The sequence below is a fragment of the Tympanuchus pallidicinctus genome, unplaced genomic scaffold (assembly GCF_026119805.1).
Source record: "Tympanuchus pallidicinctus isolate F22 unplaced genomic scaffold, pur_lepc_1.0 scaffold8, whole genome shotgun sequence".
Lineage (NCBI taxonomy): Eukaryota > Metazoa > Chordata > Aves > Galliformes > Phasianidae > Tympanuchus > Tympanuchus pallidicinctus.
The window spans coordinates 44,111,908-44,127,887 of record NW_026294802.1 but is presented as its reverse complement, the minus strand read 5'-3'; the positions used below and the strand labels follow the sequence as shown (position 1 = coordinate 44,127,887).

Sequence of the window (15,980 nt, the reverse complement as noted above, 5' to 3'; positions counted from 1 at the left end):
ATCAACTTCATCCACCAATCCACTGCTTCTTTGTTAATTTATGGTTTACTGCCCAGCCTGCTGCCTTGCATTCCAGAGATGGGATAGCTAACAATGTTATTTGGAGAAACAGGAACTCCATTCCATTCCTCCATCAAATGTGGTTTAATCAATCTAGCCAGCTAGCTTTCCAGAACACTTTGGCCCCAACTGCTCAGTTGTGTTCCATCTCGTGCCCACACACCTGTCCAAGATCAAGGTACACAAAACCTTGATCCCAACACCATCCCAGTAATCAGCCAATAATTTACCACCTCTATTCTCCTCCTTCCTTCTGGGACCCAGCCTCCAGTCAGAAGGATAGAGGAGAACACTCCTGGTGCTCCCAATCCCTTTAGTGCCTTTCCATGGGATGCAAAGTCTCTTTCTGATATTCTGCCATTTCCTCGTGGCAGCCTCCCATGACCCTACTTGGATGACAATAAGCAGATGGTGGTGTTCTTGTTTGATCAGATGCGGTGGAGTCTCCCTAATGTCTCTGACACGTGCCCCTAGTGGACAGCAGAGCTCTCTGGAGAGGTTGTCGGGCAGCAGATGGGGACCTCAGTGCCTCCCGGCATGGAGTCCCCAGTCACTAAGACAATGCCGGGCAACGGTGCCCAGCAGCTGCTCCCTGGCAGGGGCTCTCCATCACCCGCTGAGGTCATTCCCAGCATGGAACCAGAGCCCCAGAGCCGATTGCATCACAAAAAAGTGCTGTGTTTGAGGGCCTGCAGGGTTGCCCTGCAGTGTCTGGTCCCCAGCCCAGGGCGCGTCATTCATTCTCTGTGAGGTGACACTGCAGTGTGGTGTCACAGTGGCTGCGTCATACACCCTTGTGGAGCGGTGGGAGCGGTGGCTCAGTCCGCTTGTGGGACCCGCAGGAAGTGGAACCAGAGAGAGCTTTGTGTCTATCTGGAGGCATCCTGCTATCATGGAGAGGCTGAGAGCCCTTCGAGGTGAGTCCCTCCACCTCTCTGGACTCTGTGACGCTGCCCGAGCACACGTGTGCTTCCAATGTCTGTTTAGGACGTGACAGCAGCACTGTCCTTGCTCTGCCGAGTGCAGCTGCCCACCCTGGTTTCCCAGCACCCCAGCAAGGAGAAAGCTCCCTCCCCTGCCCCCGCCAACCACTCATACCCCTGCGCTGTGGGGCTGGAGGAGCGTTCCTCCCACAGCTGGCCTGGTGCTCAGCCCTGGCTCCAAGCAACACCTGCAGCAGCTGCTCTGCTCTTTCCTTCCAGGTCTCTTTGCTTGTGTGGGCTGCGTGCCCAGACGGACGCGTCGCAGGGAGAGAAGCAGGGTGTCAAGCCCTGTCCCTACCTGCGCCGCGACCTTACTGCTTCAGCGCCTGCAAGATCAGGAGGTGAGCTGGGGACATCCAACCACCAACCCTTGTCCTCCTGGCCCAGGGCCACGGTCCCGTGGGTGCCAGGCCCGGCAGCACATCCACAGAGCGATGGGTGGCAGCGGGCAAAGCGAGCGTGACTGGTCCTTGTCCCCAGGGTGACCGCGCGCAGGCGTACTGTGAGCTGGAGAGCGCCCTGTGCCAAGACAGCAGCCGCCCGCCGTGCGGAGTGGTGAACCGGCTGCTGGCAGAGGTGTCCCGGGACCTGACGGCAGCCCAGGTGAGGGCTCACTCCCAAAGGCAAAGGGAACCGCCTGCCCACGCTGGTGTTCTGCTGGCAGATAGTGGTGGTTTAACCCTTCCAAGGGCCTCAGGCGGTCTCCTGTGCCGCGTGTCACCAGTGACTCTCTTCCAGGGCGTGACCAGCAATTTGAGGACAGCTGCCAGCAATGTCCTGGTGGCTCTGGCTCGGACACACTTCACCTTGGTGATGGCTGAGCTCCAGAGCCACCTGAAGGCCACGGGGGACATGTCCAAGGAGTTTGTGCTCATCACCCTGAGCAAACTCTTCAGCACCTATGGTAGAGTACCCTCAACCTCCTGACATCTATAACAACCGGGAAAGGGGTCTCTGCCCTCCACGTGTGATCTGCATTGAGCTGGGGGATGCAGGGCTGCAGCCCCTCCTCCCTCGCTGCCAGGACTCTGACTGTGGCCCTCTCCTTCCTCTCTGCAGCTCCACAGTGCATCCCCTTTGTGTGGCTGTTGCTGGCAGGCCTGCGCAGTGTGGTGGGCCAGGTGAAGAGTGGCCAGATCCTACGCATCGCTTGTGCTGGTGAGTGCTGGCCCCAGAGCAGGGGGCCTCAGGACAGCCCTTGCACCTCACCCTGCTGCAGACTCTCACAGGCTCCCTTTTCTCTCACTCCCTTTTTCAAAAAATATTATTATTATTATTGTATAAGTATTTTGTTATGTTTTTTTCAGTTGTGAAACAGTGGCTGGATGGAGTGAAGATCCACTTGTCCTCAGGAATGCAATGCCCCTGGCCTGCCATGGAGAAAGAGCAGATCTATGAAAACCTTCATGAGCTGCTCTTCTCCGTGATGTGGAACTGGCAGGACTGCCAGGAGGAAAAGGTGAGCACTGCTGCATTCCCAGCCCAGGATGGCAGCAGGGGCACCCATGTCGGCAGCTCTGTCTGTGCCCAGTGGGCTGAGAGCTGAGGGGTGATGAGAGGGAGGGCTGGCTCTGCAAAGGGCCCTGAAGTGGCTCTGTGCCAGGGAGCAGCTGCATGTCACAGCACTGTGGCAAAAAGAGCTGGGGATGAGGGTATGGGGAAAAGCTGCCTGCCCTCCAAAGCGAGCCCATCTCCTGCTGGGCGTGGGGGTGTGGGGAAGGGGAAGGGGAAGGGGAAGGGAAAGAGAAAGCCCTCTGTGTAGGAAGGGCAGACCTTCAGTCTTTGATACCGGACCTCTGCCATCCTCTCCAGGACAAACAGGCCGTCCTTGGGGCTGTGGCTGCCATGTTGGAGGTTCTCCTGCAAGAGGAGCAGCACCAAGAGCACGTCTGGGAGCAGCTCCTCTGGCTCGTTCACCCGTGTCAGGAGATCCAAGACACCTGCAGGGTGGCCAAGGTGAGGTGTTGTGCAGGGCTCAGGGTGGATGTGGGGCCCGTGCAAGTGCCACGAGGGGTCAGCAGGATGCAGGCAGGAGGTGGGGAGCCCTTGGAGAAAGAAGGAATGGGTGTTCAAGGGAGGTCTGATGCTTCCTGAGCTCTTCAGTCAAAGAAGGAATGGCCTGGACAAGAGCCAGGAGGGAGCCAAGAGTCACAGGGGCTCACCTCCTGGGGATGGGAGACTTTGTCACCACCACCTGGGTGGTGGGGCTCTGAGTGCCTGAGGAGCTGTGTTCTAACAACTGGGGCGACCACAGCCAGTTGCATCTGATGGGGGAGAAGTAGGCTGCTGGGTGGGAAATGCCTGCAAATGATGCCCAAACACGGCTCGATTGAGAGCAGAGAGACTCTCTTGGTACTGCTGGGTGGTGGGGGATAAACAAGAATGCCTGTGCAGGAGCTTCTCCCTGCAGAGAAACAATTGGGAAACAGTTTCTCCACTCGCAAGAGTGGAGAAGATGTGGCTTCATCCCTTTCTTCCTCTCCTGCTCTCTTGCAGAGCCTCACTATCTTCCTGGAGGCCTTAGGGGGCACTGAATCTGTCATTCCAAGGGACAGGTTTCTGGACGTCACTAGCGCTGTGTTCTACCAGGTAAGGGGAGCCTATCCTTGCGCCCACAGCAGTTTCCCTCTTGGCTAAGTCTCAGGAGGACTGCAAAGCTCTGATCCCTGAATAAGGAGGCTCAGCCTTAGCTCCTGCATGCTCAAGGCTGCTCTAGAGCCGTGCATGTACTCCCAGGATGCTGTGGGGTGGGCTGCATTTTTTCTGCCTGTCCTCTTCCCGAGAGTGCCCAGGGAGATGAGAGCAGGCAGCACAGTGTCTTTTCCATCCTTAGTGCTGATGTGATTGTATCAAATGGACCTTGTTCCCACAGCTCTATGATGACAGCAAGCAGCACAGCGAGGCTGATCGTGCGCAGCTGACCCACTGCATCATGCTGCAGGGTAAGGAGAGGAGCTTTGGCGATGCTCGGCGCTGCCCTGGCCAAAACCTCTCTCACAAACCTCAGGAATGGGTGTGAGTTTCTTGCTAACATAGCGTGGGATTTCCTCCCTGCAGCCCGGATCTGCCCAGAGGAAACCATCCTGTTTCTGCAGTCGCAGCTGGGCGATGACTGGGAGCCTGGATGCGTGGCAGCCCTGGGTCTGCTGGGTGCTCTGGCTCGCTCTGATGGTCAGTACCACGGGTTGGTCAGTACCATGCCTTTTGCCATCTGGGATCCCTTTTGCCATCTGGGTTGTGGCTCCACTCATGCTTCTGCGTATCTCTTGCAGAGCCCATGATGACAGAGAAGCTGCCCCAGGTCGTTGAGGCTGTGCAGCGTCTGTGCAATGACCTCAGCATCCGGGTGAGCTGATTTGGGAAAAGAAAGTTCTGTTGGGGTGGTGATGCTGCTGCCAGCATAGGCAAGGCTGGAGTGACTAGAGAGGTGCTGGAGCATTGACCACACGGTCATGATGGCTCCTGTGGGGAGAGCAGGCAGAGTGGAGCAGGCAGGTCCCTGTGCTGTGCATGGAAATTGCACAGCCTGGTGCTAAGGCCTGGCCCCCATGTCAGAAGCCAAAGCTTCTCCTCTGCTCTTGTTGTCTCTGCTTGTGCCCAAAGGGCTGCCCTCATGAGCAGGTGGCTTCCCTTTGCCTTCTGACCAGAAAAATCACACTCACAATTGTTCTCTGGCAGGTGAGGACAGCTGTTCTGCATTTCATTAATGATCTGTTCAGCTCTAACACCCGGAGCTGCTCAGCCTGGGATGTGGTGGGGCATATCTTCAGGGAGTTCAGCCGCACCACGGCAAGAAGGGTAAGGGCAGTGGGCAGCATCTTCTTTTGGAAGACCCGTGCTGCTTGGAGGGTGGCACAGAAGCACTGCTGGGCCCACACCTAAGCCTCCCGAGAGGCTCCTGAGAACTGAGCATAACCAGTGTTTCATTACAACTGTTGTGCAGGCATCCGGAGACCTTTCTGCCCAGGAAGCCCAGGAAGAAGGAGCTCTCCAGGAGCTTTGCATGGACACCCTGGGATCACTGGACGTCTCTGTGAGAGGGATGTCCAAAGTGAGTCACGCTCTGCCCTGCTGCTGCTCCCTGCCCTTGCACCATGTGTTCCTCGTCCCATTCCAAGACCCCAGGTCTCTCCTCCAATGTGCTCTGAAGCACACAGGACTCAGGGAAATTCACAGAGTCCTCTTCATCTCTGAGCAGAGGCAGGAATGCTGACCTGCTCAACTGCCTCGTTCCCTACAGCTCCTGTGGCCGCGGCTGCTGTTGTTTGTGGTGCCAGCGCAGTACACAGGCATGCTGATCCCAGTCTCCCGCTGTGTCTGTGCACTGGCTGAGAGAGAGGAGCTGACAGGACGGCCGATACAACACCTGGATCCCCATTTTGTCAGCTCCATGTTTCAAGGTAGGAGCAAAAACTCCCCCAGTGAGCTCTGCTGACCTGTGGTAGCACCCAGAAGGGACAGCGGAGGTGTGCATGGCTGGGCACGCAGTGTCTTGGAGTCTTACTCAGCACTTTTTTCTCTTTGCAGGCCCACTGCTGACGCCCCACATACTGCTGGCACGACTGCTGGTGAGTAGATGCTCCAGAGGCCGGTGCCATGAGCAGCCAGGAGGAAGCAGCATGGCCATGGGCAAAGCTGTTGGCTGCTCCTTGCCTGCCAGGGCAGAGCCAAGTTGCTTCCTTTTGGGGGGGAAGCAGCTGCTCTTGCTGCAGAAGTGACCCTGCTTCTCCTTGCTCTCGCTCAGGTGGTGGCAGGCAGCCCTGTAACAGGCAGCAAACTCCAAGCTGCTGCCTTACTGCTGATGAAAAACCTCCACAGCAGGTTCCACAGAGTTCTGGGGGCCATGTGGGCTACTGAGATCCCCCTGCTGCTGCAGTGTCTTGAAGGTAAAGCACTGGTGGGGAGGAAGAGGCAGAGGCAGGGAAGGGGGGTGAGTGAAAATGCAGCTCTGCAGAGTGGCAGAGGGGAAGCACTGCCTGCAGCCCAGTGCTGCGCTGTCTCCATTCCTAGGAGTCAGCTCTGAGGCCCAGGGACCTATGCCCCTGGGGATCTGCCCATTCCAGGACAGGGATGGGCCCTGCACATCCCCTCAGACAGCAGCCTTGGAGCACTTAGTTCCGTGTTCCTGCGGGGGCAGTGTTTGTGGGGAGGGACAGGTCACTGTGGAGGGGGTGCGGGTCCCAGCTTGGCTGTGTCAAGTGCCCAGGCCAAGACAGGTTTGCAGCAGCTCTTCTGTGCCTTGATCCCAAGTAAGGGTCTTTTTCTTCCTATCGCTGTGCAGGGAAAGATGAGAGCTTCCCGGACACTGCCGAGTTTGAGCGCCGTCTGCTAAAGGTACAGCATTGCCGGGAGGCGCGGTGCAGAGAAGTGCTTGCCTGCCCCAAGTAGCCCCGCTCCCACATGAGCCGCTGCGGGACAGGAGCAGCCTCTCAAGCGCTGCTGCGGAGCGGCCGCACGCCTTTGTGGCGCTGCCTCTTTCGCTCTGTCCCAAGCCCAGGGGGTCTTAGGAGAAGAGGGCAGCTGGCTTTAATGGAGGGAACGCTGGGGGAGCTGGGAGAGGGACTGTTCTTCCTGACACCTCTCCCTAGAGGGCTGCAGCAAGTTGGGAGTGAGGGAAGAGGCAAAGGGCAAGGGAACATTGTCTTCTCCTGTTCTCCAACAGTTCCTGAGGGCGTCAGTGGACACCGTAGATGATGAGGCATGGACCGAGGCCCTGAGCAGTGAGCTGAGCCAGCGGCTGAGCAGCTCCACCGGCAGCTCTGCAGAAAAGGTGAGTTTCCCCTGGCTCTACCCAGCGGTGCAGCTGCAGGTGTCCGGCTGGGGCTGCAGCTGGTGCTCTGCTCACGCGGGATGCTGATGCTGCTTCCCAGTCTGTGCCCCCCAGAGGCCTTTCCCTGAAATCTGCCCAGGGATGGCTAAAGCTCGGCCCCACAGCTGCTCTCAGTGACTCCCAGGGAGTGTGGGTCCTCCCCCAGCAGGTTAAGCTGCTGCCACATCTCAGCTTCTTCCTTCCCTTCCCATGCAGTCGTTCCTGTACAAGGCTCTGGGCACGGTGCTGGGATCCTGTAAGGGAGTCCTCCACGTCCAGGAGAAGCTGCTGCAGCACCTGGAGGAGGCAAACGCAGAGGAACCATGTGGGGCCCAGGTGAGCTCTCCTCTCCTCCAGCTCCTGCAAGCATCCCTGCTCTGGCCCTGGGGCAGGGGGCTTTTCCTGGCCCTGCTCCGGGCCTTTCAACCTCTTCACTGCTGCCATTTTGCTCAGGAGAGGACCTGTAGATTCAGACCTTTGCCAACGGCCCCTTGTTCTTTTGTGCAGGGAATCATCTCTCTTCTCAGCCATGCTGCTGAGAACAACTTCCACGCAGTCCTGGCCACGCTCACCATGTTTGCGTCCAGGCTGTGCAAAGGCCGCAATGCCAGGATTTCCAGGCGCAAGAAGGTAAAGCGTTACGGGTTTCCATCTTTGCATTCTTCTGCCTTATTTTTCCTGCAGCTCCTGCCTTGGGAGCCCAGGTGCATCGCGGGGCACTGGGGGCCGTTAGCGAATGTCTCAAGGCATTTCTTCCCACACAGATGGAGCTGGACAGCACGAGAGCTCATGCCACACGCAGCGCTCTCATGCTCGCCCACGGCAGCGTGGCACTGCGTGCCTCCAAGGAACAGCTGCTTGCCCACCTGGAGGGAGGCATCGTGGGCAACATCCTGATGCTCTACAGCTGCAGCTGCCGGGTGAGAGCTCAAAGCATGCCAGGGTGTCAGAGCGCCCAGCTGCAGCCCCTCCACATGGGGGGATGCTGAGATGGGCCTTCCCTTTCCAAAGGTCCCTTGGGGAAGGGTTTGTGTCCACATGAAGATCCAAGCCCTTCCCTTAGCGTTGTCCCCACGTGTGTCCCCATTGCAGCCCTTGTCCATTCCCGCAGTTCAAAGAATGTTCTTCTCTCTTGCTCCTCAGGACTTGCAGAGCAACCTCGCGCTGCTGCAGAGCATCACTGACTGCAGCACTGCCTTCCAAGCTGTGGGTGATTCTGCCAGCTTTAACCGCTCCTTGAAGAGCAAGCTGCTGGAGATCCTGATGGTGAGTGCCTAGAGACAGGGCTGTCTGCAGAGGAGTTCTGGGCTGCGCCACAAGGCTCGCTTCCCTGGGGGCATGCAGGTGTCCAGCAGCCACACGTCTCCAGCTGGTGGGGACCTTGGGGGCTGGCAGGCAGCAGCTGGGCAGCGGGCTAGGTGCACCAGCTGTCAAGCTGCTGCATTCTGCAGTGCTTCCATGGGAAAGTGATGGGCTGGTTTGTGGCAGTTGCGCCTGTCTCGGGGCCGGGTGGAACAGCTCTCGTGTGCCCCTTGCCCACTTGGACACTGTCTCTCTGGGACTTGCAGGACCTGATGAAGAAGTATTACTCGGGCATCCCTGTCTCCCCAGTGCCTCTCAAGGTGGTTCTGGCCCTGGAGCAGTTGAGGTAAGGACTGAGGTTGCAAGGCAGGATAGTGGTCCCCGTTTTGGGTAGCTTCTGAGGGCCCGGAGGGGGCAGGGAGGGAGGAGCCACATCTACAGGAGAGACGGCTGGGCTGTTGTGCCCAGCGAAGTTGAGGTTTGGGGCAGGGAGAAAGGCCCTGGTGCTCCTGCCCCCTGGCAGGGAAGAGAAGGGAGAGCTGGGGTCTCCTTCCCTCCAGAGCGGGAGGTGGTTCACTGCTGCTGGGGAGGAGGTGGGCGCTGCTGGAACTGAAGACAGTGCTCAGCAGCATGAGCTGGGGGTATTGGCTTGGTAGCTGTTGATTAGGAGAAATTTAGAGTTTGCCTGAACCAGTCTGGAGAGCATTGGTAAGGGCCCTTTCTGATTTCTCTTCCTTTTTTCCTCCTCTCAGCAAGCTGAAGCCCTCTTTCGAAAGCAAGGATATGCGTGAGATGTTGGTCCTGTGCTTCAAGAACATCGTGACACATCCTTCAGCAGAGATGATGCTGAAGATCAGGAAGTCACAGCAAGCAGCACAGTACCTGCAGGTAACCTGCCGTAACTTTCCCGGCCACCTCTCGGTCGGAACCCTACCTCAGCACACACAGCCTCTGCTCTGGCAGCAGCCGTGATGCTACACGTCACTCCCCTCTTCTGCTTTCAGCTTCAGCAAACATCACTGAAAGCTCTGGGCCGGCTCATGGTGGTCCTGCTGGAGACAGAGCCCAGCGGCGGCTTCTTCCAAAACATAGTGCATGTGAGTATGTGCTGCGAGAGCAGCAGTGCCGGTGCTCAGTGAGGCGGGAGTCCTTGGGGGAAAGGGCTGGGAAAGGAGGGACAGGGAGAGGGGTGGCAGGAAGGGAAGGAAAAGACATCCTCAGTGAGACAGATGCTCTACCCCAGGTCCTGCAGAAATCGATGGTCTCAAGCAACGTGTGGGAGCGCAAGAGGGCCCTGCAGACCTGCTCCCAGCTGCTGGCTGTTTGTGAAGAGCTTCAAGTGAGTAAAGAGCCCCACCGCATGCCCCGTGCTCCCTCCCCTGTGCCCCTGAGCTGGAAGATGAGCTCCGCCCAGCTGTGCATGCTGTGTCACGGCGGCGTGGGGAAGGCACAGATGGGAGAAGCTGGGGAGAGCTGGGGCCGTCTACAGCTTTGTTCCTGCCTCTCACCCCTGCAGAGAGGAGATGCCTGTGAGCACTTTGGCTCCTTGGTGGGATTGCTGGCACCTCTGACGTGTGACCCCATGCCCGCATCCCGCCAGCTGGCTGTCACCTGTCTGAGCTCCCTTCTGCGAATCCAAGGTGAGTAGAGCAGGTGTGCTCCAGCCCTCTGCCCTCCTCCGTAGCACTACCAGAGCCCCACAGGAGGGAGAGGCACTGTGCACAGTTCTCCTCTTGTCCCCATCCTCTGTCTCTCCACCATGGAAAGCGGTCCTATTTCCAGAAGCGTGACTTCCCTTTTCTCCCTGTGCTCTTTCCAGCCAAAGCAGTCAACACAGACATTGAGACGGGTGACATCAAGAGCCTGTGCGAGGGGCTGCATGCCTGCAGCATTGCCTCTCAGCTCCAGACCACGTCCAAAATGGCAAGAGTAAGTGGACCCAAAAAGGGGTGGTGGGATCTCTGTCCATAGAATTCTGCATGGCCCTATGCTGCCCCCAGCCTCTCACACCATTTCCAAAATGAGCTGTCACCCTGAGACTGCTTTTCTCAGCCAGTAGCAGGAGGCTCTGAGCTATGTCTGGCCTTCAGGCACCCAGTGCAAGGAGCTGATGCCATGATGTGCGTTTGTGTGCGTGTGTTTGTGTGCATGTGTGTGACTATGGCTGCTGGGAGGGAGGCTTTGCATGTAAGCAAACACCATGGGTGCAGAAGCTGAGAGGAGGCTCAACCGCCTTCCGTATAAACAGCAGGGTACAGACAGCAGGAGCGCTGTGATTGCCGCCTGAATGAGCGGCAAGCCTCTGAGCTAAGAATGCCCTCAAGACTGCTTTGTGTTCTGAAGAGCTGCAGCAGAGCAGTGATGGGATCTCTCCCGCTTCTCATTTCTCTGCAGATTGTGTGCAGAAACTTCCCCATCGAACGCACCGTTGACTTCATGGCGGCCATCAAGGAGACGATCCGGAAAGCCAACGGAGTGCGCGTGCGTGCTGCTGGGAAGTGGATGACCACTTTCCTGCAGATGCACGGGAAGGACATCAGTTGGAACGTAAGAGACTTTCTCACACGTGTCTTGGACTTGTTCTGGCCATTGCACATGGCTAGGCCCTGCAGAGTCCAGGATGCAGCAAGTCATTCTTTCTCCCCTTCTTCTTTCAGGTGCCACCGATCCTCTACATCCTGCGCAGCATCACCTCGTTTGCGCAGCAGAGCACGTTCCTGCCCTTCCTGTGCCAGGCGGTGGTCATCCTCACCCGCTGTCACACTGAGGCCGTGATGAACAACTTCTCCCGGCCGCTTGGGCCAACGGACAGGTACTGGCACTCCCGCCTTTGCTGTGCCTGAGGTCACAGTTGTAGCTGGCCTCTGCCAGAGGAATCCAAGGAGGAGGCAGCTTTGAGTCTGTTTGAGGTCACAGGTCACAACTTGAGACTCTCCTTTTTCTAGTGTGACATGGAAAAGAATAAGAGAGTTTTGCCTTCAACGCTGGAGCCAGTAGAAGAACGAAGAGAAAGACAAAGTGGAAGAGGAGGAGAGGAGGAGGAGGAGAAGGAAAAGGAGAAGGAGAAGGAGAGGCAAGGCAAGTCGAAGCGAAGTGATGAGAAGCAAAGCGGAGAAGCGAAGAGAGAAGCGAAGCGAAGAGATACCATTAATCACATAGAGAATTGTAATTGTATTTGTATTGTAATTGTAACACTATTATTATTAATATCTTTAATAATAAATAAATAAAACCACTATTTATATTAATATTATTAATACAAAAATCTCTCTGATAATAGGATTGTAAAAGCCAAATGGGAGGTGGCAAAAGTTCAGACACTCTTCCTTATCATAGCTGAATCAATTGGTTTGTTCAGAATTATGGAACAGACTCTAACATCTTATTAGAGCATTTCCTGCCTAGGAAGAATTAGATCACGTTATTCTTGGAAATCTAGAAAGCAAAGGATGATTAGTTATGGCTCTGACCGATTAAGGACTTCCTCCCCAAGATGGGCTGCTGTGATGGAAATGATGTTCCTTGAGTAACAGACCAACAACAAAAAGCACAGAGACCAGTACTGCAAACTGGTGAAGCTGGTTGTGTGGAGGGCTTCTATCAGAATATTCTGCAGTGGTTTTAAAGGTTTGTTTCCAACTGCTTGAGTTTCCGTGTGCATCCTGAATGGCCAATATGTTCCTCCCTCAGTCTATCACTGGCAGGAGATGTTATGTTACGAGAAACTGGATATGAGCAAGCAGCGTGCGCTTGCAGCCTGGAAAGCCAACTGTGTTCTGGGCTGCATTAAAACAGGGGTGGCCAGCAAGGAAAGAGAGATGGTAGTCCTCCTCTACTCAGCTCTTGCCAGGCCCCATCTGGAGTACTGCATCCAAGGCCTGGGGCCCTCAGAACAAGAAATATGCAGAGCTCTTATATCAGGTCCAGAGGAGGGCCGCTAAGATGATCAGAGGACTGGAACACATGTCCTGCGAGGAAAGATTGAGGAGACTGGGCTTGTTTAGCTGGAGAAGAGAAGGCTCTGAAGAGACCTCACTGTGCCCTTCCAGCTCTTGAATGGAGCATATAAACAGGAGAGGGAACAACATTTTACATGGGTCGATATGGTAGGATAAAGGGGGGTGGTTTTCAACTAAGACAAAGCAGATGTAGGTTAGATATGAGGAGGATATCCGAGGGTGGTGACACACTGGAACAGGCTGCCCAAGGAGGATGGATGTCCCATCCCTGGAGGCATTCAAGGCCAGGCTGGATGTGGCTCTGGGCAGCCTGGTCTGGTGGTTGGCGACCCTGCACATAGCAGGGGGGTTGAAACTAGATGATCATTGTGGTCCTTTTCAACCCAGGCCATTCTGTGATTCTATGATTCTGTGACATGTCTTTGCAACTGCATCTGTCTCTCAAATACAACAGATACTAGCCAGATGAGGCATATGTCTCCTGATGGGGAAATGTAAATAAAAAAGAAGACTTTTAACTTTGCATGCAACTCAAGTAGAAGTAGGCAATTATATCTATCCCAACATAAAGCTCTCAAAATCCTTTCCATCTTGTGTAGAATGCAGCTGGGACAGCATGAAGAGCAGAACACAATACTTTAAAAATGGCTTATTTAGTAATTTAATTGATTGATTGGGATACCAAGTCTTGTAGTAAAAATCTGGTCAGAGAGCAGTAAAAGCAGGCAGAATAATATACTCCACTGTATTCTTTAGTTCAAGGTTGCAGTCATCTCTTCTGTGTATTTTGTGCCAGTGATGGAAATCGTGGACATCTTAGAGGAGCTGCCTCCTGTTTGAAGGCACAGTCCTGTACTCTCTGGGGATTTTCTGTAGTGAGGGAAGGTGCAGAACTTAGAATGGGGTTGATGCACATACACTGAACTGTGTTACATTAATGAGGGGTATTTCCCATCTATTCCCATTCTCTTTGACGGCAGGAGAACCAATATCCAGTGGGGATGCTTACTGCCAGGAAGACATAAAATTTACTGGGAGGATCTATGAAGAAATTTCTTACAGAGGCAGTGGGGTCTCAGAAAGCAATCTAGGTGACTTAGGTATCAGGTAGATGTTAAGAAGGTAAGTATTGGCTCAGGGCACTTAACTTGAGATTAATAGTTGCCTTTTTTTTTCTGCTATACATTCACTGCTAACCATTCTGATGCTGTTTGGTCAAAAAATTGTTTTGTGAGCCCATGGGTCACTGACTTGTACAGCGGTCTTGAAATGGTAATGGATGTTAAAGAAGGGAGCTCCCAATCATGATGACCACGGATAGGTCCATTGAATCTCCCCCTGAGAGAACCAGCAAGTAAATCAGCTACAAAGTAATCCTATGTTTCCCACTGCTGGATTTGGTGGACAGCAATATCAGTATGGGAAGTAGCTGAACAGGCCTCTGAGCAACCTGATCGAGCTGTAATTCCTGTTCGCTGCTGGGGAGTTGGACTAGATGACCCTTAAAGGGCCCTTCCAACTCAAATAATTCTATGTTTCTATGAAAAATGTAGGAGAGCTGGATGTGGGGATGGAGCATTTACATACTTTTGGCAGTTTTCAGTGGAAGTAAGAATTTCAAAGGAAAATGCAGTTATCCTCAGACCATTGTCCTTAGAGGTAACAGCTAGTTTAGAACCCTGACTATGTAGATGTAGTGATAAATATTTATTACTAGTTGGCTACTTCGCAGTCACCCACAGTTTATTTTCCTATCCTGCTTTGTAGCACTCAGTATCACAAGTTGCTTTGAAGACAGCTTTAGGTTTGACTTTCTTGAGCAATGAAGGCAAACCTGTCACTTTGCTGTTCACATTTTTACTGACCATTTTCAGTATGCCTGCAGCACAGATCATAGTGCATCACAGAATTACACAGAACCACAGGGACTGGAAGGGACCTCAAGAGGTCATTATGTCCAACCCGCTGGTTAAGCAGGTACCCTACAATAAGTTGCACAGGTAGGCATCTAGCTGAGTCTTGAATATCTCCATAGGAGAAGACTCTACAACCTCTCTGGGCAACCTGTTCCAGAGCTCCATCACCCTTACCATAAAGAAGTTCTTCTGCATGTTAGTTCGGAAAGTTTTAAGCCAATACTCCTTGTGCTATCGCTAAACACCATCAAGAAGAGCCTGGCCTCATCCACATGCCTCCCATCTCCCTCAAGATCATAGAATCATCGAATGGCCTGGGTTGAAAAGGACCTCGAAGATCATATAGCTTCAGGCCTCCTGCTTTGGGCAGGGTGCCAACCACCAGACCAGGCTGCCCAGAGCCACATCCAGCCTGGCCTTGAATGCCTCCAGGGATGGGGCATCCACAATCTCTCTGGGCAGCCTGTTCCAGTGTGTCACCACCCTCGGAATGAAAACCTTCCTCCTCATATCTAACCTACATCTGCTTTGTCTTAGTTGAAAACCATCCCCCCTTGTCCTATCAGTATCCACCCTTGTAAAATGTTGTTCCTTCTCCTGTTTATATCACAGAATCACAGAATCACAAGGTTGGAAACGACCCGCAAGATCATCTAGTCCAACCACCCTCCCATTCCTATCGGTGCCACAAGCTACTGAACCATCTCTCGTAGCTCCTCATCCAGGCGCCTCTTGAACACTACCAGGGACAGCGACTCCACCACCTCCCTGGGCAGCCATTCCAGTGCCTGACCACCCTCTGAGAGAAAAAGTTTCTCCTAATATCCAACCTAAACCTCCTCTGGTATAACTTCTGGCCATTTCCTTGGGTCCTACTATTTGCCTGGGAGAAGAGGCCAGACCCTTTTGCACCACAACCTCCCTTCAGGAAGTTGTAGAATGCAATGAGGTCTCCCCTGAGCCTCCTCTTCTCCAGGCTGAACAATCCCAGCTCCCTCAGCCGCTCCTCATAAGACTTGTGCTCCAGATCCCTCACCAGTTTCGTTGCCCTTCTCTGGACACGTTCCAGGGCCTCAATGTCTTTCTTGTAGTGAGGGGCCCAAAACTGAACACAGTACTCAAGGTGCGGCCTCACCAGTGCCGAGTAGAGGGGGATGATCACCTCCCTGCTCCTGCTGGCCACACCATTACTAATGCAGGCCAGGATGCCGTTGGCCCTCTTGGCCACCTGGGCACACTGTCGGCTCATGTTCAGCTGAGCATCAACCAACACCCCCAGGTCCCTTTCCTCTTCACAGTCATCCAACCACTCATCCCCAAGCCTGTAACGCTGCATGGGGTTGTTGTGGCCAAAGTGCAGAACCCGACACTTGGCCTTGTTAAACCTCATCCCATTCACCTCAGCCCAGCGATCCAGCTTATCTAGATCCCTCTGCAGGGCCTCCCTGCCCTCAGGCAGATCGGCACCACATCCCAACTTGGTGTCATCTGCAAACTTACTCAGGGTACACTCAATCCCTTCATCTAAGTCGTCAATGAAGATATTAAACAGGATGGGCCCCAGCACCGACCCCTGGGGGACACCACTTGAAACAGGTCTCCAGCTAGACTTCACTCCACTGACCACCACCCGTTGAGCACGGCCCTCCAGCCAGCTCCTTATCCAACGGAGGGTAAAACTGTCCAAGCCACGGGCAGCCAGTTTCCGCAGAAGGATACTGTGAGAGACCATGTCAAAGGCTTTGCTGAAGTCTAGGTAGACGACATCAACTGCCTTTCCCTCATCTACCAGTCTGGTCACCCAGTCATAGAAGGAGATGAGGTTGGTCAAACACGACCTGCCTTTCATGAACCCATGCTGGCTGGGCCTGATCCCGTGGACAAGCTGTAATATATATATAATATATATAATAGATTAATAAGTACACAAAGTCACTGTGTCTAGTGGGTA

General features: G+C 54.4%; 1 pseudogene; it reads left to right on the top strand.

Moving 5' to 3' along the window:
• Nucleotides 1-597: 597 nt before the first annotated feature.
• LOC128073754 (maestro heat-like repeat-containing protein family member 2B) lies at nucleotides 598-11,828 on the top strand (annotated as a pseudogene).
• The last annotated feature ends 4,152 nt before the right edge of the window (nucleotides 11,829-15,980 follow it).